This window comes from Prionailurus viverrinus, chromosome C1 (genome assembly GCF_022837055.1).
Source record: "Prionailurus viverrinus isolate Anna chromosome C1, UM_Priviv_1.0, whole genome shotgun sequence".
Taxonomy (NCBI): domain Eukaryota; kingdom Metazoa; phylum Chordata; class Mammalia; order Carnivora; family Felidae; genus Prionailurus; species Prionailurus viverrinus.
Window position 1 is genome coordinate 26,438,432 of NC_062568.1, and position 23,833 is coordinate 26,462,264.

General features: G+C 40.1%; 1 long non-coding RNA gene across 1 annotated transcript; it reads left to right on the plus strand.

The window, feature by feature from the left end:
• Positions 1 to 2,685: 2,685 nt before the first annotated feature.
• On the plus strand, positions 2,686 to 18,743 carry LOC125173735 (uncharacterized). The gene is made up of 4 exons (XR_007155134.1): positions 2,686 to 2,862; positions 5,193 to 5,442; positions 16,012 to 16,148; positions 18,301 to 18,743. It is a non-coding gene; the product is annotated as an uncharacterized LOC125173735 (long non-coding RNA).
• The last annotated feature ends 5,090 nt before the right edge of the window (positions 18,744 to 23,833 follow it).

A 23,833-nucleotide genomic window follows, 5' to 3' on the forward strand; every position in this document is an offset into this window, starting at 1 on the left:
GGTTTCAGCCCTGTGGATTGTAACAAGTCCAGCCCATTTGCAGGGTCTTCTGTTATAAAAGACAATGATATATACTTTAATTTTTTTTTTTAACGTTTATTTATTTTTGAGACAGAGAGAGACAGAGCATGAACGGGGGAGGGTCAGAGAGAGGGAGACACAGAATCTGAAACAGGCTCCAGGCTCTGAGCTGTCAACACAGAGCCCGAGGCGGGGCTCGAACTCACGGACCGCAAGATCGTGACCTGAGCCGAAGTCGGCCGCTCAACCGACGGAGCCACCCAGGTGCCCCGGAAGAGAATGATATATACTTTAAACGGCAGCCCAGAATCTCTTCCTTTCGGTGCAGAAAGCGGGTTTCACTTCACAGGAAGCTTTTGCTATTCTTTTTCCCCAGATCTCCTTAGGCGTGTGCTCAGATGGAAGGGCCTCCCTGTCCTCGCTCACCCCCTTTCCCACGGCCCTAGAATCTGTGTGTCCTTTACTTCCTGGCAGCAACCGGCTGCTGGGTTTCCTGAGAGCCTTTTGTGAAGGCAGGAAACACGGCCGAGAAGCCTTGGAGACGGAGGGCAGCTTTCCCAGGGCACAGCCTCTGCTCCACCCCACCTGGCCCTAGGCCAAGGGCACTGGGGCAGCCACGTGACCAAACCCGTCCTCCAGACAGAAGCATCTGCCTGCCCCCACCTGCCTACACCAGAACCCGGCGCTGGAGCCAGCTCTGTCCCCTGAAAACGAGCTGAGCAGTCAGGAAGGGCTAGCTGGATACAGAGCTTCTGTGGCATCCGCAAATAGACACTTGTGACATCTCAGGTACAAAATAGGCCAGGACTGCATGCTTCACACTGGCTTGTTTAAACTGGTGTTCTCAACCACGGGAGTTTTTCAAAACATCTTCAGCTTTTAATTGCTCTGTTGTATTCCTAGCCATGGTCTCAAATGAAATAACAAAGCGTAAATGTATCTGTTAAATATCAGTTTGGCTGGATATAACAAATCCTCTAATAATAATGACTTACGCATAATAAAAGTTTAATTTTTGCTCAAATAAAAAGAAGTTGACGTTAAGTCAGGCTTTTTTGTAGCTCATCTTTCTGCCTAGAATGTGCGACTAGACCAGTTTTCAAGCTTTTTATTTTCAGGACCCCTTTATGCCCTTATAAATTATTACTTAAAATTTTTTTTGATGTTTATTTATTTTTGTGAGAGAGAGAGAGCACGAGTGGACAGGGGCAGAAAGAGAGGGAAACACAGAATCTGAAGCATGCTCCAGGCTCTGAGCTGTCAGCACAGAGCCTGACGTGGCGCTCAAACCCACAAACCACAAGATCGTGACCTGACCCAAAGTCAGACATTTAACTGACTGAGCCACCCAGGCACCCTTATACCCTTAAAAATTATTAAGGCCCCCAAGGAACTTTTCCTTATGTGGGTTAGTTTATTAGAAATTAAAACTGAGGGGTGCCTGGTGGCTCATTTGGTTGAACATCCGACTCTTGGTTTCAGCTCAGGCTGTGATCTCATGGTTGTGACTTTGAGCCCACATCAGGCTCTGTGCTGACCACAAGGAGCCTGCTTGGGTTTCTCCCTCTCTCCCTCCCTCTCTGCCTCTCCCCTGCTCACTCTCTGTCTCTCTCTCAAAATAAAATAAATACAATTGAAAAAATTAAAAAACAATAAATTAAAACAGAATTATTGTGCACACTTATTTAATCCATTTTAAATGACAATAAACCCATTGCATGTAAACACTAATAACACAGATTTATGAAAAATAATTATATTTTCTAAAACAAATTTGGTGAGAAGAGTAATGTGTTTACATATTTATAAATCCCTATCTGAAAGAGGTTAGAGTGGAAGACAGCCAAAGCATAAGAGACTCTTAGAAACTGAGAACAAACTGAGGGCTGATGGGGGGTGGGAGGGAGGGGGGGGTGGGTGATGGGTATTGAGGAGGGCACCTTTTGGGATGAGCACTGGGTGTTGTATGGAAACCAATTTGACAATAAACTTCATATATTGAAAATAAAAATAAAAATAAAAAAATAAAATAAAATAACTTTATAAAAACACACACACACACACACACACAAAATCCCTATCTGACTCCCTTGAAGCAAATATCTGCTACTGTATGGAATCTATTGCAATGTATTGTTTTGGTTGAAGTTTCCGGAGAACATTCTAGGTTTTACATAAATATGTGATTGGCAAAGGAAACTGAAACTTGGGAATTTCTTGAATAAGGGTTTGGGGGATGCTGTGTGTCCTCATTCCACATTTTAAGAACTGCTGCCTTAAACCTCATAGCCTAAAAATAACTGCTGAAGTTCCAGCCATCATATCCACATTCAAGATATCATGATAGAGAAAAGGTTGAAGGAAGGATTAGTACTCTCCCTTTAAGAGGAATCCCTGGAAGGCTCACAGCATTCCTGCCCATAGCTCTTTGGCCAAAACTTTCACATAGCAACATTAAGTTCAAGAGAAAATGTTTTAGTAGGGCAACAATGTGCTTAGCTAAAAATGTCTAAAAAAAGGGGGAGAAAGGATACTGAGAAGCAATTAGTAGTCTCTGCCACAGGAAGCACGAGTTAAAAGCATTCCAATGACCCAAACACTTCATCTGCTGTTTCCATGGCTGCAGATCATCAAAACACCACAGATCCCTTAGGAGAAATTGTTTACTCTGCTAACTGATTGGTCTACGGTGTTCGAGTGCATTTTAAAGCGTCTACAGAGGAGCAGGGTGTGGGGGTCTCCTGCTGAGAAAAGCGAGCAAGCTTTGGGTTCTCTCAGAAGTACTGACAAGGACCATGTTGTGAGATGGTAATGACAACCTCAACCAGAGAGAGCATCGTGGTGAGATTTTATGGTAGCCGTACAGATAGTCCTCTGTTTGGGGAAGACTTCACGTAGCACTCGAAGAATAGCTGTCCAGGACAGAGTCTGTTGGGGGAAGAAAATCAAGTGTTTTGTCTCTAGCAAAGAATGACAACATAGGAGTGTGTGAGTTAATGAGGAAGAGTTAAGACACTAGGCTAAAATACTTTCCCTGAATGCTTACTTTGTGCCTGTCCGGATTCTAAGCAATTTACACGTATAATTGACTTAATGTAATCTTCATAGCAACTCTGGTAAGAAGGTGCCATTATTATCCTTGTTTTTTGGTAAGGAAATTGAGGCACAGAGAAGCTGAGCCACTTGCCTAAGATCCCACCACCGACGAAAGTGGATTTGGCTCCATATTCTATGTCCTGAAACCACTGAACAATACTCCACATACATACTGAGGAACTTGGTGCTGTGGCTGGTATTTAAGGAAGTTCATTCGATGGAATATAAATTCATCAGAATACAATTTAGTGATAGGCTACGTACTACCTGGAATGGGATGCTGTCATCTATTTTAAAAATATATTTCAAGGGGCGCCTGGGTGGCTCAGTCGGTTGAGCGTCCGACTTTGGTTCAGGTCATGATCTCGCAGTCCGTGAGTTCAAGCCCCACGTCGGGCTCTGTGCTGACAGCTCGGAGCCTGGAGCCTGCTTTGGATCCTGTGTCTCCCTCTCTCTCTCTGACCCTCCCCCGTTCATGCTCTGTCTCTCTCTGTCTCAAAAATAAATTAAAAAAAATAAAAAAAATAAATAAAATATATGTCAATACTCCCTGTGTTTAAAAGGAAATAGTAGGGATTGCTAACACACGTCCTTCAAATTTGTCAGAGTGGTATTTCTATAGAAGGACTATTAGTTCATCAAGGTAAGTCTCATGTACTCTCAACACTTTCATTCAATAATCCAAACCAAACACTGCATACCTGTGACTGCAGATGTCCCTTCCATCATTAACCCAACGGCAGGCATCTACAACTGGAGCCCCAGCTCCTAATAGGAAGTGGCACCTAAACAGGAAATAATCAGCCTTGTGGGACGTATGTTAATAACCCATACCTTTTCAGCAGAGAGTGCAAATTGGTAGCCCGCAGGTGAAATCTTGCTTATGACATGCTTTCTTTGGTTCATAGAGTGTAATTTAAAAGGTGTGCTATAGATTTTTTTTAGCCAAAATCCAAAACCAAGATTTCATGTAAGAATCCAGATGAGAGCCTCTGCTTCTTTTAGATAGGCCGTATTCTTTCCAGTTCAGCTTAGCCCCCTTCACTCCTGTCCTCCTATGTTTAACCTCTTCATGCATTTATGTTACCTGTCTGTCCCTGCGGGCATTTGAGTTCATAACTCTGTTTTTACAGATATTAAACTCCAAATCATGTTAAGTCCCATATTCCATTGTAGCAGAACCTGTTCTGAAATTACTTTACCTTCAATTTTCAGTTGAACTGATTATTTAGTCACAGCTTATGTACATGGTGGGTTCTGCAATCATCGGAGACATAGAAGTTATGTTCTAAATTGCCTGCTGGTAGGTAAATGATGAGCTGAAAATGCCAGGACAGGAAAAAAAATCACAAAATATCGGGATAAATGTCGGGGTTTAGTAATGCAGACCCTGGTGATATATAGGCAGAGGTTTACTAAAGTGGCTGGAATTCCTGTTCTGTCTCGATGATCATTTCTGTTACTTCTGTGAATGTCACAGATGCCGTTCACCAAATATTTCTGGCTCTCTTACTTTGGGCACATGGTAGGATTGCACTGCCTGCCCACTTGACATTGGGTGGGATCATGTGACTAGTTCTGTAGAATGAGTTGTGAGTGGAGGTGATATGTGTTGCTCTGGGCCAGATCATGTAATTATCAGAACAAGATCCTCTAGAGCAATCTTTCCTCTGACACGGTGACCAGTGCTTGAGATGGTGGCAGCTCCATTAGCCTGGGACTCTACAGCCGGTGGAGGTTTCTGCCAAGCTGTGATAAACATGTTGCATGAACAAGAAATAGAACTTTGTTATTATAACCCAGTTAGACTTTTGGGGTTGCTTTCTACTGCAGCATAACATATCCTGTCCTGTCACTAAATGTTTATTAGCAAGTTCTAAAAGTGTGAATTCGGTGACTTGGAGCATCAATTCTGAAGCACTGGAAATGCTTCTTTAGACCATTTGTCTCCAGACTCACTGACTCTAGATCCCTTTTCTGAAGCCTTTTGTCACCGATGAACACTTCTCCCACCTCCTTAGCCTTATCTTTTGTCACTGAGCTTGTCAGTAACAGTGTTTCTTCTTCTTGCTTAGGGAAAGATTTCCACCAAGCATCAAGAGACAGAGGGACCTCTGAAAGCAAATGTGCAGAATCTTCCCAGAACTACATTTTGCAGAAGGCTGACACTCATGGCCCACAGAGGATAATAATCATGGTCTCACAGCACCACAGAACCTTAGCACAATCCCTACCATCAGGACGTGTGTGTCTGGTGGTGGCCGAGCTAGGAAAGGTCCAGATCCAACTGCTCTTTAGAAGACTTGAACCTGACTCCAGTCTGAAGTATAATCCATTTCTTATGGGGTTCTTTCTGTGTGTGTGTGTGTGTGTGTGTGTGTGTGTGTGTGTGTTTAACATTGCATCTGTAATTGAATTTATCTTCTAAACTAGGGATGCATTTTCTGTTGCTACTGTCAACATTTAAAAAATCAATCTCTTTTAGGTTTATTTTTCAAAACACAGGAAATATCCCATAGTATCTACCCACTTGGAAGCATATGATCTCATTTGTCAGTAGAAATTACCTATCTGGATAGTAAAGGTTTTCATCAATCCTATTTTAGAGTTGTTTTTTTGGGGGGGTCTAAAACAAGGCATGTTTGGAATGGTCGCTAGTGGTTTCAATATATTGTTGGAAAAATTAGTGTCTAATTAGTTCTTTATTCTGAACTTTTTCATACATTTGAAAGTACAGTAAAACCTTGGTTTGTGAGCATGATTTGTTCCAGAAACATGCTTGTAATCCAAAGCACTTGTATATCAAAGCAAATTTAAGGACCATTGGCTCAGTTGTGATCATGTGACACCTGGCATCGCGAACTACTCGTATCACAAGACGATTCTCATTTATCAAGTTAAAATTTATTAGAAATGTTTACTTGTCTTGTGGAACACTCGCAGAACAAGTTACTTGCAATCCAGTATTTCAGGGGGTTCCTGGGTGGCTCAGACAGTTGAACATCCTACTTTGGCGAAGGTCATGATCGTGTGGTTTGTGGGTTCCAGCCCCGCATCAGGCTCTGTGCTGTTATCATGGAGCCTGCTTCAGATCCTCTGTCCCTTGCTCTCCCTGCCCCTCCCCCACTCATGCTCTTTCTCTCTCTCTCTCTCAAAAGTAAAAATAAAAAACATTAAAAAATAAATAAAAGTATTCCAGTAAATCTAGCAAGTGCTCTTAAGTAGGCAGGCAGGACTATCCACTTGTAGGTTTCACCATCCATTTACTTAATCAACTAGGAATTTATTTAGCAGCTACTAGATTATGACTGACCCCCTCCATGGAGGGGACTGTGCCTTGTTCACCTTTATCTCTACTGACTAGCCTTGTGCCTGCAATATAATGAGTACCCAATTACTATATAAAATGCCATGTTAATGCATCCAGAGAAATAAAGAGGTCTTCACATTTTACGAACTAATACTCTAGTGGATTAAAGTCAATGCACCATCAACTATGGCAGTTATGAAAAAAATCATTTGAATATTAGAAGTGTGATGGAGAAGGGATGGAGAAGGGATGAGGGACGGGTCCACAAATATTGCAGGAACTTGGAGTCCCTGGTTTTATTGAGTCTCCACTGACTAACAGTGTGACTGGAAAAGTTGTTCAACATTTCTGGGCAACTGTGTAACTGTTAAATAAAGGATTCATCAAGGTTTTCACAATTAGAGATTTTTAAAAATTATATTATTGCACTTGAAAGCATTCTTACAAATTTCAAACAATGCAGATAGAGCAACAGTTCTCCACTGCTGTATCTGCATCCCATAAATTTTGTTATGTTTGTTTTCATTGTTATTCATCTCAAAGTATTTTATGATCTCACTTGTGTGTGTGTGTGTGTTTTCTGTGACACATTTGTTACTGGGAATGTTTTGTTTCATTTCCACATATTTGTGAATTCCCAAAGTTTTTTTCTGTTATTGAGTTTTAATCTCCTTCTATTGTGATTGGGAAATACATACTTTGAAATATTTCAATCCTTTTAAATTTATTGACACTCCTATGACCTAACATACAGCTTGTCCAAGAGAATGTTCCATCTACACTTGAAAAGATTATGTATTCTGCCATTGTTGAGTGGAATTTCCTATAAGTGTCTGTTAAATCTAGAGCTATTTTTTTATAGAGCTATTCAAGTCTATTTCCTTATTAACCTTTGGCTAGTTGTTCTATTTATTATTGGAAGTGATATATTGAAGTTTCCCATTATTATTGTTGAATTGTCTATTTCTCCCTTCAATTCTGCCAGTCTTTGCTTCATGTATTTTGGGCACTCTGTTTTTCACCATGTATATATTTTTTATACTATATATGTGTATAATATATGTAATATTTATATATTATACAATATAATATATGTATAGTGTTTATAATATGTAATACTTATACAAGGTGCACATATATATGGTATTATATATTTATTCACATATCTATCATATATATTTTTTATCATATATATATTGTTACATAAATGCTATATTTTCTTGATGGGTTTACACTTTTATCATTATAAAATACCTTTCTTTTTCTTTAGCAATAACTTTTGTCTTCAAGTATATTTTATCTGATGTTAGTACAGCCATTCCAGCTCCATTTTGATGTGGAATAAATATCTTTTTCCATTATTTTACTTTCCATCTATTTGTGTCTTTGAATCTAAAGTATGTCTTTTGTAGATAGTATATAGTTGAAACATGTTTTCTTTAATGTATTCTGCCAATAATTTCCTTTTGATTGGAATACTTATTCCATTTACATTTACTGTAATTACTAAGATGGTTTTATTGACTGAATCATGTCCCTCCAAAATTCATATGTTGAAGCCTAGATCCCCCATATGACTATGCTTGGATAAAGAACCTTAAAGGAGATAATTAAGGTTAAATGATGTCATAAGGGTGGGGCCCTTATCCAGTAGCACTGGTGTCCTTATAAGAAGAGAAAAAGACATCAGAGATCTCTCAGTCTTTCACAGAGAAAGGGCCATGTGAAGACACAGCAAGAAGGTGGCCATCTACAAGCCGGGATAAAAGGCCTCACCAGAATCCAACCCTGCTGGCAATCTGATCTTGAACTTTTAGTTTCCAGAACTCAGAGAAAATAAATGTCTGTCGTTTAAACCATGTATACAATAGTATTTTCTTATGGTGACCTGAGAAAATTAATATAGGTAAGATTTATATCTACCATTTTGCTATTTGTTTTCTGTATATCTATGGTTTTTTTTGTTCCTCTCTTACTACATTACTGACTTCTTTTGTATTAAATGATATTTTTAAGTGTATTATTTTAATTCTCCTGTCATTTCTTTTAGTATATTTTTTTGGATTGTTTTCTTGGTGGTTGCCCTGGGGATTGTAATGAATATCTTAATTTTTAAAAATCTAGTTCAGATTAATACCAACTTAATTTTAGTAGTGTACAAAAACATTGTTTTATATAACTTCTTTGTGCTGTTATTGTTATAAAAATGGCATCTTTATACACTGTGTATCTATCAGCACAGATTTATAAGCATTGCTTTATGCAGTTGTCAGTTAAATTAGACAGGAGGGAAAAAAAGTGTTACAAATTAGAAAATACATTAATACCGTCTCAGTTTTTGTTTATTTGGGAATGTTTTAATTACTTCTTCAAAGGATAGTTTGGCAGGATGTAGATTTCTTGATTGACACCATTTTTCTTTTGGAATTTCAAATATATCATCGCATTACTTTCTAGCTTCCATGGTATCGGATGAAAATTGGTTATTGATCTTATGGAGGGTTTCTTGTATGTGATGAATTCCTACTCTCTTGTTGCTCTCATGATTTCTTCTTTGCCTTTGGCATTACAGAGTTTGAGTATGATGTGAATCCTTTGAGTTTATACAACTTGGAGTTTATCATAAATTCTTAAATATGTAGTTAATGTCTCTTATTAAATGTAAGCAGTTTTCAGGCATTATTATTCAAATATCTTTCTGCTACTTTCTCTCTTCTCCTTTTGGGACTCTTATCATGCATGTGGTAGTATGTTTGATGATTTCCCACATGTGTCTGAGACTCTGTTCTTTAAAAAATTTTTTCATCTTTCTACTGCTTTATTCCTTGGACTAGATAATCTCAATTAATGTATTATCAAGGTCACTGATTTTTTTTCTGCCTACCCAGGTCTGCTGTTGAACCCCTCTCATGACTCTTTTATTTCAGTTATTGTTGTTTTCAATTCCAGAATTCCTTTTTGGTTCCTTTTTCATATTTTTTTATTTCTATACTTATATTCTCTATTTGGTGAGATATCATTCTCACAATTCCCTTTAGGTCTTTAAACATGGCTTCGTTTAGGTTTTTTGGATATATTTAAAAGAGATGATGCAAAGTCTTTGGTAATTCTAAAGTCTATGCTTACTCAAGGACAGATTCTATTGTTTTTCCCTTTCCATGTATGGGCTACAATTTTTTTGTTTCTTTGTATGTTTCATATTTTTTGTTGAAAACTAGACAGCTTAAATAATATAATATGCCCATTCTGAAAATCAGATTCTCTTACCTCACTCCCCAGATTTGTTATTATTATTCTTTGTTGTTGTATTTGTTGTTTGTTTAGTGACATTTATGAACTAATTGTGTAGGGTCTGTATTCTTTGTCATGTGTGGTCACTGAAGTCTCTGCTTGGATAGCTTTGTAGTCACAAGTAATTAAACAGAGATTTCATTATCCAAAAGTGAGAGTTTAGGGCTTTAGGTCTTTTCTGATCATGTGAATAGTTCTGACATACTGATAGTCCTGTGCATAACTTGTATACATAATCACTGAAATTAAACAATTTGTATATTGTGGTTTATATATGCATATCTATTTTATTCTTACTAGAAAAGTGAGAACATTGTACAAAACTAATTCAGCTGTTTTTATGTCAGTTTTTGATACACACACATTCTATAAGTACTCTCTACCTTTAATTTACTGATGAGTAAGGAATGACTGTAAGGAAAAGGAATTATAGGTTGCCCTGTTTTCCTTTGCTGTACATCATCGTTTTCAGCTTAGGTGGTTGGTTAAGGCAGGGCAGTAACCTAAGTAAGAAAGGGCATGATCGAGCTCCTAAGTTACTGATTTTTCTTAGAATGCCATTACTTTCTTTCTGTATTTGAAGCAAGTTCTGACTTAAATGGAAAGCAGCACAGCCTCTCAGGGCAGTCAGTGCCCCCATTTACTCAGGGATGTAACATACTTACTTTGTATATGCTTTGAGTCTCACTGAGCTTCCATGCATCATGAATCCACCAAAATTCTTTCCTTGTGGGGTGCCATGAATGTTGTGTGCAAAAAGGGGCAATAAGACCATGAACATACATATTGCACATACCTCCTGGACTCATCACATGCCCCATTGTCCCATTGGACGTCACTTACAAAACACAAATTCGAGGATAAAGTTATTAAGGATTTCAAGATGGCTATAACAGAGCATAAACCCAAGCATGGGGTCCTGTGTGACTACATCGGCCTCATACCCACTGGGCTGGCCCTGTGGAGGAGACACCTCTAAATACCTACCTAGCTAGCCTTCCTTTCTTCTTTATGGAAAAGAAAAATAGGCTTTTTGGTTTTTGGGGTTTGTTGTTTTGTTTTGTTTTGCTTCACTTTTGGTGTCATTGTGCTCAGCTAAGGACCTGTATATCATGGCCTCCCTTGAAGCTAGAGCGATGGTGACAGAGTTCTGACAATGAGACAGAAGTAGAAGCCTACTTCGACTTATGGAAAAGTCCTTATCTCAAGACACATCCATTATTCCTTGTTTCTTCTTTTTGTTCTTGCTGAAAATAGGAACATGAGATTAGAGGATGGGCAGCCAGTTGCCCATGAGGCAACCAGCACAGTGGTAACAGCACGTGATAAGGAGGCTGGAATGGAAAGCTGAAGGGAACGTAGATCTCCCAAGGCTCTACTTGCTATGTGAGGAAATAAATCTCTGATTAAGCCACTATTTTTCAGGTGTCTGTTACTTGCTGCAACATGCAATAATAACTTATACCCGTTAATTTTAAATACCACATTTATCATGTACTAAATTCCTACAGATACATGATTCTTTTTCTATACTCTGTTTTAAAAATGTTTGTTTATTTACTTATTTTTGAGAGAGAGAGAGAGAGAGAGAGAGAGAGAACACATGCACAGTGTGGGAGGGGCACAGAGGGAGAGGGAAACACAGAATCTGAAGCAAGCTCCAGACTCTGAGCTGTCAGCACAGACCCCGATGCAGGGCCAAACCCACGAATCAAGCCAAGTCCAACACCCAACTGACTGAGCCACCCAGGAACCCCTCTTTCTATACTCTTAAGCTATCTCACTGATTTAAAAAATACATTTCTATGCTAAAAACCACACTCTAAATAGTTATAGACTTATAGTATGTTTTGCAATCTGTTAAAGTAATGCCTCTTTTCTTCGTTGTTGTTTTTTTAAAAAAGGTCATACTTAATTTTGTCCATATTTACATGTATTTTAAAATAAGCTTCTCAAATAAGTTTAAATAATGAAAAAATAAAACAAACTTATCAAGTTCTGTGAAAGCTCGGTGGAATTTTGATTGAAATCACATGGAATTTATGGATTTTCATTTGGGAATAATGAAATCTTTAAAATTTTCAGCATTTCCATCTAGGAACAAAGCATAATTCTCTATTTATTCAGCTCTTTCTTATATCCTTCAGTAGAGCTTTAGTTTTACTTACATAGGTCTTGCACATTCTCATTCGATTTATTGCTAGGTTTTATACCTTTGGTTCCTGTTGTGAATGGGATTTTCTCCACTGTATTTTCAAATTGGTTTTTGCCAATTTATAATAAAGTTATTGGGTTCTTAAATTAATCTTGATTTTACATTCAGCCAGCTGGTAAATTATTCCCCATAGGTAACTTCTAGATCCCATTTCAGCTCTAAACGTGCTGGAATTTAGGTGTTGGATGGAACTTCTTAATTGGAAGAAGTTGTATCTGGTCCAGGTCAATGAAAGACCTTCATGGAAGGAGTGAGATTTCATTTTCTCCATTATTTAAAGGTGTCTAATTCCTCTGGGGGGAATGTCTCCAAGTCTGTTTATATTTTGTGACAGGCTATTTAGGATTCCTGCAGGCTCCTCTATATTTCTTTATTGTTTAATCCTTATCTGCACAATTGTCTTCAAAGGTGATATGATATGATAGGCTGAGTGAGGACTGCAACACAAAATCCGAAAGCATCTCCAGCATTGCTCACAGTATTCTTAATGGTAGTCAAGATCCCCTTTCATTCCCAAATCCAAGGATCTGATACCTGAATTCAGATTCGCTTTACTAGGAAATATATTGAAAGGCCACAACCAAGTTTCTTACTCAACATTTTAGGTTTTTGGCTTACTAGATTAAAACCGAACTTACAATAGTTTTGGAAAGAATGGCTGTCAGCGAAAAAGATCTTCTCTCACTCCACAGCCCTCACTCATATCTCCAAGTTCTGAAGCAATGTGTCTTCTATTGATAGTGTTCAAAAATATTTAGCACTCAACATCCAATGCCTCGCTTTCGATCACGGGAATACACATGTGTTAAAGGGCCAGTGTTTAAACTTGGACGTGCCATGACAGCTGCATTGCATGTCATGAATGTATCTTCACATCTGGAACATCTTAGACCCTTGCAATGTAAATCCGCAGTGCGGGAGAAGCAGGGAAAGATAGGAAGCCTCATTTTCAGAATAGACAAACCTCTGAAATTTCTCCTAAAAACCTTTGAAAATATCTCTCAGGGTAGTGATCAGAGAGTCAAGAAGCTTGCATAAAAACCTGGCTCTACTACTTGCTATCTATGCCACTTCCATAATTCGTTCTCAACCTTCCCAAGGCTAGTTTTCCTCTCACAGGAATGTTGCAAGGGTAAAATGAGATGAGGCTGACACAAGAACTATGTAAACTATAAAGTGCCATGCAGAAGTGAGTTGTTAGTAATTTCAGAATGTTGAGCACCTCTCATCTTTGCCTGCTATAAGATGCTTAGGGATGTGTTGCCCAAAAGGGAGAAGAAGCCCCAAAGAGCCCCAATACATGAGAAAATCATATTTATGCTGAAAACCTTCACAAAATATATAATTAAAGTAAAACTCATGACTTCATAATAAAATATTAATGAAAATGCTCAAAAAAAAGTCATAAAATATAAATGCAAAGTAGTTAGCATTGTTTTGATGTTTGAAATCTAGAAAGCAAAAAACAGTGACAGCTTGATTGAATAAGATGCACAGAGAATTACTTCATTTTTACCAAGCTCCAATATCTTTCTCTAGGACTGGACAGCACACGTTGCTTTGGTCGGTTAGGTTTGGCTTCTTGACTGTGTGTAGGAGGTCCTGGCTTTCAGATTATTGTCATCATCATCATCGTCATCATTGCATTAACTTTCTATTTGCTGCTGTACCAAATTACAAGTTGCCAAAAACTTAGTGGGTAAAAACAACACAGATTTATTATTTTATAGTTATGGAGGTCAGAAGTCCAAAATGAGTCAGCAAGGCTGTGTTTCTCCTGGAGGTTCTAGGAAAGAATCTGTCCTTGCCTTTTCTAGCTTCTACAGGCTGTTAGCATTCCTTGGTCAATGACCCTGCATGTCTTTGACCTCTACTTCCATCATCACATCACCTTCTCTGACTCTGACCCTCCTGTTTCCCCTTTATATGGGTCCTTGTGATTACACTGGCTCACCTGGATAGTCCTGGATGCCTTCCCCCATCTCAAGTTCCTTAGTCATCTCAGTACAGTCTTTTTTGCCATGTAAGGTAATATCATTGCAGATTCCTGTGAAGGAAGACATCTTTCAGGAAGAGGCATTATTCAGTCCATCATAATTACCAATGATTAACACTTATTGAACATTTTTTGTGTATGCCAAGAACTGTTTTAAAAACTTCAAATAGGGGAGCCAGGGTGGCTTGGTTGGTTAAGTGTCTGACTCTTGATTTTGGCTCAGCTAATGATCTCACAGTTTGTGAGATCGAACCCTGTGTTGGGCTCTGTGCTGACAGTGTGGAACCTGCTTGAGATTCTCTCTTTCCCTCTCTCTCTTTGCCCCTCCCCCATTTGTACTCTCTCTCTCAAAATAAATAAATAAACATTAAAAAAAGAAAAACCTCCGGGCGCCTGGGTGGCTTGGTCGGTTAAGCGTCCAACTTCGGCTCAGGTCATGATCTCACGGTCCGTGAGTTCAAGCCCCGCGTCAGGCTCTGTGCTGACAGCTCAGAGCCTGGAGCCTGTTTCAGATTCTGTGTCTCCCTCTCTCTCTGCCCCTCCCCTGTTCATGCTCTGTTTCTCTCTGTCTCAAAAATAAATAAAGTTAAAAAAAATTAAAAAAAAAAAGAAAAACCTCAAATATACTAAATCATCAAAACCTTTAAGGTCATGCCATTGAGGCACAGAGAGCACTGACTTCACCAGCAAACACTTAAGATGTAAACAGGTGGCTTGCTAGACTTAGGGTAGGCAGAAGATCTTATAGTTTTTGATGAGGCAAAAGCTTTGTAACAATAATGGTAATATCTCAGAATGTTAAAATTGTGGTTTACAATTTCTAAAGCACATTCCCAGCAGTTTTCCATGAAACTTTCTCATAATCCTGTAGCTCAGAATAATTTTCTCCTCCACTAAATCCTCTTCTTTTTAGATTTATTTATGTAGCAAGGATTCATAGTGTAATTTCCACTGGAATTTGTGTACCTGTGTGTTTGTTCCGTTTCAACTGTGAGATCCTTAAATAAAGGTAGAAACAAGAACCGCCACCCAGTTAAAAAAAAAAAAAACTTAATATAGTGACTTGAATACTGAAAGTATTCAATAAATATGTGTTCACCTGAATGGTAGGCATGAGGCAGAGTATTATTTGGAGGTACTATGGAACTTACAGAACAGATGTGGTAGACTGTTCCTTTGATGACTCCCATGAACTGTGTCTTCCAAGATTCATGCCTCTGTGTAGTCCCCTCTCAGTTGACTCTGGATGGAGTCTATAACTACCTTAACCAATTGAATATTATGGAAGTGATACTGTGCCAGTTCTGGGACCAGCTCTTGCTTGGCCTGGAATTTTCTACTTTCTCCTGCTTAGAGCTCTCCCTCTTGGTATGTTCTTTTTGGAAACCAGCTACCAATCTGTGAGGCAGCCATGTGGAGAGGCCTAACTGGAAGAAGGCTAAGTCATTTACCAACAGCCCTGGCTGAGTTTCAATAGAGTCTCCAAGTGACAGCAACCATCACAGTTCACTTGGTGCCACCACAAGGAATTGCCCAAACAACATGCAGAATTGTGGGAGAATGAATTGTTTTTGAGCATCTAGGCTTTGAGATGGTTTGCTATATATCAATATATCATTGAAATACAGGAGAGTCAATTTCTGCAGCACAGAGACACCATGCTCTCTCTTCTTCCTGTTGAAGAACTGTCGGTGGGATCATAGATTCTGGGTCAAGGAGGCAGAGACTCTGAGACTCTACCTACAGACCATTGAGTGAGTCTCCTGCAGGTTGGAGCAGTCTCCTTCAGGTCAAAGACTACAAAATAAAGGCTGGATGTAGCCCTCAGAGTTTGGGGATGTGAATTGTTGGAGGAGGGATTGCTGGAACCTCATGTTCGTTTGAACTCCTCAGGACCTGAGTCTCAATGTCCTCTGTCTTTTTCTTTTGAGGACTTAGTGACTGATATATGCTTTCTTTTCCCCTTTTCTATTGATGTCACCTTCTCTTTCTGGGTAGATGGTTTTGTTTCTTGTTTTATAGCCTTTTGGCTTCTTTGTTGACTTCATCTCCTTGATCCAAGCCTTTTTTTTTTCCTTTCAGGTTTTAGTTCTCCATCATGAGCAAAACCAAGAAATACAGAATAAAATGGATTTGATCCCTGAAGCCAAGTGACCTCAACTGCCTAGAGAGTTGTTTCTGTGAGACTCCTGTGTCTGAGCTTGGAGGCTTTGCAAAAGGTCTGTGGTCTGGATTTGCAATAGGAACATGCAGTAGTCACAAGAAGGAGAATCAGAGTAATCATGGGGCTTGAAGAAATGTGGCTCAGGAGGGCCTTCAGAGTGGAGAAGGCACCCTTCCCATTTCATAATTCTTCCTGTCTCACACCTTCTCCCTGCCCTCTTTCTAAGGCCTTGTACAAGAAGACAAAGACGTTGACCTGTGGGCATTTGGTCCAGCATGAGCTTCTTGTGCTAGTGCTTGCTTGGGGAGGGGGTGAGATGAGTGAGGGTGAATGGGGGCCTGAGAGTTATGAGGCATGAGTGACAGGAATAGTCCTGGTGACAAGGGAGAGGGAGAATGCAGCCAGAAATCCTCTGCCCTCCTCCTGGTACTTTCATCTACCACCTGCCGGCATAAAATAAACCCCATTCTCTACTGATGCTGGGGTAACAGGAGGAATGGGGTGAGGTAATGTAAACAATCGTCTAAATCAGCTGTGGGGGCTACTGCAGGAAGGGAAAAAGGAGTCTGGGAAGATCATTGAAATTACTGTACCCTGAGAAAGAACCCAGTCCCTTCCCCTATAGCCTTGCTCAGAACCTATGATTATTGTGTTTTTGTAGAACAAGGGATAGTTGTTTATGTAAAGCATGTATAGACAGCTCGACAAGAGGTTGGTTAGATTTATTTACTTAGCAAGTCTTTATTAGTGCCTGTTATCTGCCAACTCCTGTTCTAAGCACTTTCCAAATATTAACTCACTGAATTCTTGTAACAGTTCTGTGACAGAGATACTCAGAATACAGTACTATTTTTATTTCCATTTTGCAGATGAGGAAACTGAGGCTCAGAGGGTTTAAGGGCCTTATCCAGGATAGAGTTGCCAGACTCAGCAAATAAAAATACAGGACACCCAGTTAATTTTGAACTTCAGAATAACAAATGATAATCTTGTCGTGTAAGTCTCTCCCATATATTACTCTCTCATATTTTTTGCTAAAAAACCAAATCTTGCATATGATATATGGGACATGCTTGCACTACAAAAATTACCTATTAGACATTCACATTCGATTTGGCATCCTGTATTTTACCTGGCAATCTGAACTCCAAGAATAGTAAGTAGCAAGCAGTGGTAGTAAGTAGTGGACTAGGACTTGAACCCAGAAGGTGTGTGGCTTGCTAGTCCAGGCTGGCAAGTACTTGACAAAGTAGGCTCTCCAATGAAGACTGGAGTGCTAATGTGCCAAGACAAGACACTAATCAAGCCATGTTTTCTCATTGTAGGCCATCTGAGAAAGAGTAAAGGACCTTTTCTCTTTATTCCTCTTAGAAAGGTGGCCCGGGTGGGATTTGTACCCAGTGGCTTACACTTCCCTCAATCTGGGAGAGAACTGAGAAGCTTTCATTCCTCCAAGTGCAGGCCCCTGATGCCCCAGGGCTGGATTTCCCAAAGTTGAGGGGACTGAATCCAAAGGCAGGAAGCTGGGCTGTTCCAGGCCCCAAGGGGGTGAGGGGCTTGCACCAGGGTAGGAGGCTCTTGAATAGGGTTGGCTGCATGTGTTTGTGGAGAGGCTGGATACATGGCCACACTTGGGAATCACAGCCAAGAGCCTGACATCCCAACGCTGGCACAGAGGAGGCAGGGCACGTGCCTCTGGGTGGATTGGTGAGGGCTCTCTGGATTCCTGGAGAGCCCAGGAAGCACTGCTGATACCCCACCCCAATTTTTCTGAAGTGTCGAAACCAGAGAATTTGAGAATGACTCCAAAAGGAGGAAAGGGGTGGCTCTCCCTTCCACATCATGTGGTGGAAAAAAACCCACCCAATATGGTTAAAATGAATACATTTTATGAGCAGTTATGGTGTTCCTGGTACCTGCATGAATTTCAAATCATTTGATGCTCTTATGCTTGCACTTGAAAACAGAGATCTATCTCAACCGAAAGTTCAGGCTCTTAGCCACCCCCTCATACTACTTCTCCCAATTCAATTAAAGTTGCATCAAATTTAACAGTCTAATTTCCTGATGCTGCAGGGTAATGTTCAAGAACAAGGTTTAGGAAGGTTTTCCTCCTTAGCCTTCACAGAGGAAAATCATACACAAACATTAAGTGCTGCTTGATTAAAGAAATTATATTTCAAATAGAGTTGTTATTTTTTTTTCAGGATTAAATACTCTCCTTTTTAAAATCCTGGGTTTAAAATTTTAAACCAAGGCACCCACTTTGGTAGAGCTTTAGATGACGAGCATGGGCTTCTCTCCTCAACACAAAGTCTCGTGTGATGTGACCCTAGTCTTGGCCACGCATCCCTGCATCCAGACTGCTCTGTACAGTCATGCCTGAGTCACCGCTTCTTGACAGCCAGAGCTCTGAGGACCTCGTGAAAGGCCCTGTGGGAACCAGAAATTCAGTACACTCAAAGGAGTTGAAGATGTTTACAACGTGAATCAGCAATTAATAGCACCTTTTCCCCCCCTAAAAAGTCACATCTTTCATACAAGCACTACTAATTATGCTGTTTAGTTTTGTTTTTCTAAGGCGAATGACAAGAAAAATGTATAACCAAGGGACTGGTTGACAGAAGTGAAGAAATATGAGACAACTAGAACAGAGAACAAAAAATAATGAGAAAAATGATTAAAAGAACGGAATTGTGTGGCTTGCTCTACTGGTAATGAGGCTGAACTAAATGAAGAAGTTGCATGTATTTATGGAACCTGCAGGAGAGAGGGAGGAAGTAACTTTCTCCCGATCTCTAACTGGATTATGTTTTCAAACTGGGTGGATAATATAAAAGCAGCATGAGAAATCTGTCCTGGAGGTGCCCCAGCTGTGGCCCTCTATGAGGAGCTAGCTACGTAGATCACTTCCCCTTAGATTCTATTCTGCCTGGACTTAACAGGAAATTCACGGCCATTCACACCCAGTTCCATCTTTCCACACTAACATACACAGTGTCTCCTCCACTCCACCCTCAGGCCTGCTGAACAAGAATCTCCCTTCCACCCTATATGAACTTCCTGTGGCTGTGTAACAACCCCAAACCAGGTGGCTTAAAAACAACAAAAATGGATTCGCTCGCTATTCTGGGGGCCAGAAGTCTGAAATCAGTATGTCGGCAGGATCAAACTGCCTCTAAAGAGTCTAAGGGAGAATCTTCTCTTGCTTCTTCTGGCTTCTGGTGTCTCCAGGTATTCCCTGACTTATAGCTGCAGAACTCCAATCTTTGTCTCTGTTCTCACATAGCCTTTTCTTCCCCCTCTGCCTTTCTCTTGCAGGGATGCTTGTCATAGGATTTGGGGCCCATCTGGATAATCCAGGATGATCTTATCTTGAGATCCTTGACTTAATTACATCTTCAAGGACCCTTTTTGAAGGAAAGTTCCACCCAGATGTTTTGGGTGGATACATCCTTTGGTAGGTGCAGAAGGCACCACTGCACCCTTTTCCCTAAATCCAAGGATTTCTTACTCCCTAGGTAAGAGACAAATCAATCAAAAAAGAATCCATTTATATACCAGCAAGGCATTCCTTGCCTCTTCAATTTTCTTATGAGCCCAAACTGTCTAAGATCATCATTCTCTTATAGACTTCTTCTCAAATCTCATAGTCTATTTGGCTTTAGGGTTCCATCTATTCAGCTCTATTTATTCCTTCTATAGTTTTTCTTTTATTTGTTTTACTATGCAGGTCGGTTTGGATCTCCAAACCAATGGTGGTACATGCTCTTTGCCTGAGTCAGTCCAGGATTAAGCCTGCTCATCCATCCCTGTGTCCTTTCTGGTTGGTACCTTCTCTGATGCTCAAGATCCTGGTTTTGATCATACCTCCAGCTGGAACACTTTCCTTTTTGGAGGGAGGACTTGAGAAACAATTGACATAAAGGATTCTGTTTAGTGAGTGATGAGTGGTGAGAAGGGAGAGGTCTTTGCCTCAACCTGCAACTTTGGAGGCTAAAACAGGAGTGGGGAGGTTCTGAAGAAGACAGCTGGCACACACAGGAGGCCACGGCATAGATTATGACCAGACTTCTGTTCCACTGACTAAGGGCCTCCGTTTCCCTATCTGAAATAGTCTAAGAGCAATTAGCTTCTGAAGTTTCAGTCTCTGATCCAATCATATTATTTGCTTTGGTGAAACATGGTCTCCACAAGTTTGTAGGCAAAACACTCCCCAGAATGATTTGGTGACAATTTAAGAAACTTTCTCCACACATACCCCTCTTCTACCCAAGGAACCAAGGGATTCTATCATTCAGGAGATGTGCAAACAGAACTATGGGCTTATCTTCACCTCTTTCTATTTCTCAACACTCAAAACATAGGGACATGTTTAAAGAACTCAGCATATTGTTCTTTATTTGGAGGGAATGTGCCTGACACAGTCCAACAAATCACCAAAGGGAGTATGAAATGGCACAGCCACTTTTGAAAACAGTGTAGTAGTTTCTTAAAAGGTTAAATATATGCTTCCCCTGTGATCCAGTGGTTTCCCTCTTAGAGAAATAAAATGATATGTTCATACTAAGAGTTATACAGGAGTATTGATAGCAGTGTTACTCAGAATAGCCCCAAACTGGACAAATCCCAAGTGTTCATCGATAAGAGAATGGAATTGTGATATAATCATGTAAAGAAATACTAATCACAACTTAAAAAAAAATTAATGGTTAAATCAATCAATACCCAAGTCCCGTAGATTCTACTTCCAAAATATATCTGCTTCCTTTCTCCCATTATCACCATGCTGGTCTAAGCTGCTACAATCATTCCTCCCTCTGACGATTGCAACAGTCTTCACCTGGCTTCTCCCCTTGCCCTCTTTCTTCCTCAAAACCATTCCCCCCACAGAGCCAGAGTGAACTCCCCAAAACCTGAATCTGATCTTAGCATCCATTTATTATGACCCTTCAGGGGCCACCTTCTCCCTTTGGGATAAAATCTAAACTCGCTGTAGTCTACGAAGCCCTTCAGAATCTGCCCCCGTCCTGATGCTCCTTCAGGGACTGTCCCCTTATTCACTGTGCTACAGCCATCTTCCCATCCCCCCTCCCTCCCGGCCTTGCCTCCAGTGTGTCAAACTCCTTGAGGCACTGGGGCCTGGCCGAGGTGGTTCTGGGTGCTGCATCTCACTCCCCATCTTCTCCTGATCAATGTACTCCTCCTGTCTCCTCCAGAAGACACGAAATTGAGGTAGGTCCACTCTCAGCCTGCTTTAGATTAGGACTGTTAGCTTTCTGCTGGCTCTCTGTGCTTTCCCTTCATGGCATCCTCAACAATGATCATGAAGCGGCATTTAGAATGGTATTTGCTCTTTTTTTCCCTTTTGTATTATTTTCCTATTGCTAGTGTACAAATCACCGCAAGTGTAATGGTTTAAAACAAAACAAATTTCTTATCTTACAGTTCTGGAGATTGGAAATCTGACCTGGGTTCCACTGGCCCCAAATCAAGGTGTCAGCAGAGTCATGCCTCTCTGGAGGCTTCAGGGCAGAATCTGTTTTCTTGCCTTTTACAGCTGCTGAAGGTCAACTACATTTCTTGGCTTATGGACCCTCCTTCTATCTGCTAGTGGTGTAGCATCTTCTCTCTGCTTCCACCTCTGGTTGGCTATCACATCTCTCTGATTCTGATCCTCTTGCCTCCCTCTTATAAGGACCCTGGAGATTACACTGGGCTTATCTAGATTATCCAGACTAATCTTTCTATCACAAAAAACCTTACCTTAATCACATCTGCAAAGTGCCTTTTACTGTGCAAGGTAACATATTTATAAATTCCAGGGATTAGGATGTGGACATTTTTGGGAGTGGGGGAAGGTATTCCTCAGCTTATCACATTTGTCTTGTCTCTAAATTTTAAGCTTCACTAAAGATAAGAACCATGTCTGTCTTGTCCACTACTGAACTCGGATTGTCTACCTGAAGTCTCGCACATTTCAGGTGCTAAATAATTCATTTTTGTGTAAAGTAAGCATATTGGAGCTACTTGAATGTAAATGGCTTAGATTTTATAATACTTATTTATCAATTTCATTTCCAAGTTTAAGACTGGAACATCTTTTGTTACTCTCTAGCCACTCAGGAAAGAAGCCCCATTGCACTTGGATTTCCTAATTTCAAGCCAAAATGGTTCTAAAAAACCACCTGGGGGGCACCCAGGTGGCTCAGCCAGTTAAATGTCCAATTCTTGATTTCGGTGCAGGTCATGATCTCACGGTTCAATGAGATCAAACTCCACATAGGGCTCTGAGCTTCCAGCATGAAGCCTGCTTGGGATTCTCTATCTCCCTCTCTTTCTGCCCTTCCCTCTCCTTCTCTCTCAAAATAAATAAATAAACCTAAAAAAAAATAAAACACCTGAACTTTGACTCCATTACTCACTATTTTTGTTCATAGAATTTTCCTGCATTAAATTCTTTTTGCCTAATCATCTAACAGGACCAAACTCCCTTGAACTCCTCCTACTCTAAAAGGGTTCTCACCTACCTTATGAACACAATTCACATGAATCAGCATGCATCCTCCAGCTCGACAGGCTTCTAAGAGATTTATGCTCCTGCAGTATTTCTCCAAGCCAGATTTCTTCAAACTCTGTTCCCAATCTCCATACACCATTTCACTGGCAACTTCACAAGTGGAAAATCTGATATCAGTATTCAGAGAACCAAATGATACCATAAAAAATGTAGAATAATTACAGCTCAATTATACTAGTATTGTTTTAGCCCCTATCTTTTTGAGAATCTCCCAGCTCAGGAGATGAAAAGAAGATATGGCACAAGGGTGTGTGTGTGTGTGTGTGTGTGTGTGTGTGTGTGTGTTTAAAGTGGGAACATACTATAAATGCACATTAAAACATTTCAAAATAGAAACCTTCTTAGATAAAGTGAAAGAAGTGAATTCTTCTAATCTACTAAAATAAATATAAAGAAAATTAAGTCAGCCAAACCAATTCCTTGATATCATGTGGTCAAGAAAGGAAAAATTGGTTATCTGAATCTTTAAATTTTTACCACTGTTTTAATCCTATGTAGACACAGTCTGAATGTGAAAGCATTACCCATCTGATAAATAAAATAATTCAGCAAAGAGATTTAGGACACTGCAAACTTAATTCTGCTCATGAACATCTTGTCTCACCTGGTATTTTAAACTCTTGTCTTGGCTTGCTTCACAGGGACCTTATGAAAGTCCCCTCCCCCCATAAATACAGTGGAGCAATCCAATCGTTAAGCCCATTGTCTCCACCTAGGCTTGCCTGGATATACAGCATGATGCCTGGACATATGAGGCTATGGAGCATTATTCATTTCTCACAGAGAGGCCAAGTGAGTGGGGATTAGCCTCAACAATGAGTACTGCTATTTGCTATTTAGCCAGGAGCAAGGTTCTCATCCAACACAATGCTTGTGCACGTTCAGCTCATTGCTTGTCTGTGCAGATCCCCACATGCAGAGAGGACTTTTACAACCCAGAGTGACAACCACGTGTCCTGCGGCTCTGTTCCCACCAGGGAAGGCCATAGGAAGGCCACTGCTCAGCTCTCTGCATTTTATGTTCTCCACTGCTGAGAGTGATGCAGTGATATGGCAAAGGACTTGTGTTTTCTTGGTCTATATACAGATAACTTATACTGGTTATTAAGGAATTTTCATTAATAAAGAAGGATTTTGACTTAACCTCATGTGGACACACA